Source organism: Pempheris klunzingeri, chromosome 9, assembly GCF_042242105.1.
Source record: "Pempheris klunzingeri isolate RE-2024b chromosome 9, fPemKlu1.hap1, whole genome shotgun sequence".
NCBI lineage: Eukaryota > Metazoa > Chordata > Actinopteri > Acropomatiformes > Pempheridae > Pempheris > Pempheris klunzingeri.
This window is the reverse complement of record NC_092020.1, coordinates 19,681,218-19,685,287: the sequence shown is the minus strand read 5'-3', so window position 1 is coordinate 19,685,287 and position 4,070 is coordinate 19,681,218.

The following is a 4,070-nucleotide window of genomic DNA, read 5'->3' as shown; positions in this document are numbered from 1 at the left end:
CAGAGAGCGCGCTGGGAGAAGCAGGCTACAGGTGGCATGTTTCACTTTAGTTTGGAGTCTGTGTTAAGGTGTGTGAAGACATCTTCATGCACTCCGCCATTTACATTCAATGCGCTCACTGTACTCCAATGAGCTGAAGAGAGGTTGGCGTTGGATCGCTAAATACTCTATAAAGGCATACTTGTTAAGTATGACTTGAGGAAAAGTGCAGCAGAGTCAAGAGCGCAAAGAAGTAGGGAAACAACCTCCATGATGGATGATAGAGAAATAAGTATCTGGGCTGGGGGGGAAACTTCTAATTACGAGAAGGGAGGCACATGCTCATTCATCCCAAAGGGGGCTCTCAGAGCCTCGGCCTCATGAATTGAATAGTGTGGTGAGGAGTTAAGGGATGGACCAGAAGTGGCACCTTTGCCAACCACAGCGCACAAGCCGCCTTGACTCCTTTTACCACATGCAATTGCTCCCTCCACGTGCCGTGAACCATCATATAATCAAGCCCTTCTCGCTGCTTCACACCAAAAAAGACACAAATCTGAATACAACCCCCCCCTCTCATTTATTGCCTTATAAAAAGACTTTTGGTCAGTTTTTGCATCTCTTAAACGAGCACGCTGGTTTTCCCCCCACATAGTGCTCCATTCATCTTAGGCTGGTGTAGGGAGACCTACTGCTCTAACATTTCCTGTAATTGGAGTGGCAAGAGTCCAAAGCTTGGCATTAATATTAAAAGAAAGTAGCAAAAATGAATTATTTCCTGACAGTTTCTCGCCTCTGCCAACTGGTATTTGTGTAATCAGTTATGTTCCAGCATGGGGGTGTCTGCATGTGTCTTTGTTTGGTTACAAACCAATTTGTCACCTTTTATACTCCCGACTTCCTCTTAGGTCAAGAGGCCCCTGTGGCGCCCTAAATGCTCTCCACAAGCTTATGAGGCTTGGTGGTGAATCTGGTGCCTGTGAGGCATAACTCTCCCTGTCAAAACAGGGAGGGAAGCCATGATTCTTCGCCATGGAGTCCCACGCTGCTCGACTCTAATAAGCCAACAGGCATGAGGTAATTTTTTTAAGTGTTCACTTGCATTGTCGGTTTGAATAACTTCAGTCTTCCCATAAGTTGTTAAGAATGTGATCTTTTAAACATGAGATTTGCTTTAAGTTTGTGTGCATGATCAGTTTACAGTTTACATGAGCTGTAGGTGCTAAATCCTGAGGAGAAAGTTGTCTCATTATCACCGCAGGGCAACTTGGTTTTGCAAGAATTTGATGTTGAACTTAAAAATGAAAACTTGGAAATGCTCCTTCCCCGCTTGACCACTTTCTCAAAGTGGGCTGTTGTCCAGCAGCTACATGTCGTTACTTCATGGTTTGTGTTACAGTACATAAATGACATGTGAAGTTAATGTTTTGAAATTACGGCCAATCATATATTTTGACAAGACAAATGTGAACCTCATTGAGTGTTTCTGTTTTTTGGGTGAAATGAAAACACGATCTGATAGTCATTTACAGTAACGTTTTCGTCCAGTGTGCATTGCTGAGTGTACACACTGTAGATGTGAAAATGAACATGAAAAAAAAAAGGGGAAAAAAAGACTGAAAAGGGAGCTTTTGATAGAAAGAAATGCACCCAGCTGTGAGCTGGACCTGACACATGTGATGTATAAATAAACCTGCATCTCGTGCCAGCCAAACCACTGGCTAAATGGGAGATTTTATTTCAAATTAGAATTTCCTCGTAGATCTTGAGATATCAGACATAATGATAATAAGAAGTGATGGGTCTTAAAACATTGTAGGTTTGATTTGATGTGGGTGTTGAATTGATTTGCTATGAACAAGGTTCAGCTTTATCAAATACCCTGCACCTGCTGAGAAGTAGTCAACTGGTCAAGACAAATATTTCATTTAATTTTATGTCAAATCATATATCAGTTATATCTATAATATAAAGAGTACAGAGTGAGCACCCTGCTTTTTTTTCGCTCATGTTTTTATTTGAGACTTTAAATTAGAGGAAAACTAGTTTTCTTCTTCTGCCGTAATACACTTTTGATTAATGTAGCTGCAGCAGCTGAAATCATTTAAATAGTTGAAGTTGTTTATTTTTCTCTTACACTCTAATTATGCACTTATGCATTTACATATTTGCACGAAAAGATAAAAGTCACATTCAAAGGCCATTTTTATTGGCAAATTGGAATAAATATCTTACCTCTTGACCATCACATGCATTAAGATGTTTTCTTTTACTGCGCAGTCAATCTTGTGCTTTGACATACAAAAATAGACCGGGACACTTAGCAAAGAAAACCTCATTTATAACATGCTTCGGTGCATATATTACACACATTTAAGAAACACTCGTGGATGTTGTGGGACTGTTTCAAGAGGCACTTGAGGCAATGTTTGCTTTAATTAATGAAATGGAAATGGCTATTAAAATTAACACTTCAATTATCTTTGGAAACAGAGCCCGCCTCATGTGGGTGAAGTTCAGCCGCTTAAGTGTGGGGTTGTGTCCCAGAGAGAGAGAGGGAGAAAAAAAAAAAGAAGTGGACAGGCTGGTTGAAGAAATACTCCACCAACATGAAAGGGCGTTAAGAGCATTACCCTTCGTGGTGGGGTGCGTCAAGAGACTTTTTCTCGTTTACTTTTAGCTGGCTGCTTTTTAAGAGTGATAGAACGCAGGTTTCCTCTTCCATTCATACACTGTGAGTCTTGGATGCCGCATACAACATGAAATATTTGTGTGGGAACATCATCATGGTTCGAATATATTGGCAATGGCAACGGGGCATAAGGGCTTCCCTATTTGTGCCACAAGATGAGAGGGTGTTTCTTTCGCTGGCGCCAGAGGTCCTGTGAACCATGAGCTGATTAAACGGGGAACCTCGTGTTCGTGCTGACGGTGGCCGTGTTGAATAATGCTCTCAGTGTCAGAAACAATGAGAGGTGGTTGGATTCAGTGAGAGGAAAGGATGAGACGCTAGTGTGGAGAGAGTGGGAGCGATCGTTCATCAATTTACATACGTCAAAGACCTCATCACTGGTTTGGTGCGTGTTAAATGGACCCGTTTTAGATTTGTAACTGGCACTCAGTGGAGAATCCTTAAAGGGTCAGTTCAATCAAATTATTAAAACATATTTTCTCAATAACTTCTAGTGGTTTCTAGCCATGCAAATAGTTTTTTCACCCTGGTCTCTGAGACATCTGTCTCTACACAAGTAGAACGTAAGTGAATAAAGTTTTAGTTGTGGTCTCAAAGTTCCCTTTACTCTGGGTGATCCATGGAATATAATGTCATGGTTTCACAGTTTTCACTGAGACTTCTTTCTTTTGGGGATGGAACAATCCAAATGTTCTCTCCTAATACAAATTCTGATACATCAAGTTAGGGTTTCTACAGACATCAATTAGAAAACTTCAGGGGTCCAAAAATGTCAGACCCACACCCTAATGGACTTGGGAAATTATTTCCAAGATTCAATTAGACCTGATAATTCTTAAATATGGACATATACCAACCTGTTTTTGCCCAAAGCATTGCAGACCTGGCTCGATGAACGGTTTAGAGCAGAGAGGCCAGTCTTTGGTCTATTTCATGGACCCAACAAACTCAGCAACCAAAATTGCAACTAAACATGCTGGTAAAATACTGCTAAAAACATAATCAGTCATGTCAGATACAATACACCTGGTAGCCTGATATAAAAGGAGAAAGAGGAGGAGGAATACACAGCACTAAAGTGTTTCTCTTGTGATCAGCACTGATCACGGGTTCTCTTGAATCCACTTGAGTTTTTGACAAAAATAAACAGATCCAGTAGCCACAGTAATAAAATGGGACAAGACCTGGACCCATCCATTCATCCATTATCTAGACTGCTTACCCGTCAGGAACCTTTGGAACTTTCATGCTGTGAGGAAACAGTGCTAACCACTGCACCTGTGCTGGACCTGGACCCAACTGTGCATAATAAAACATTAACCCAGATTCCTAGGGTTTGGGTAGACCCGTGAAGGCCTCTAATAGCAATCCTTTCTATGCAACACCACACTTATTCTTA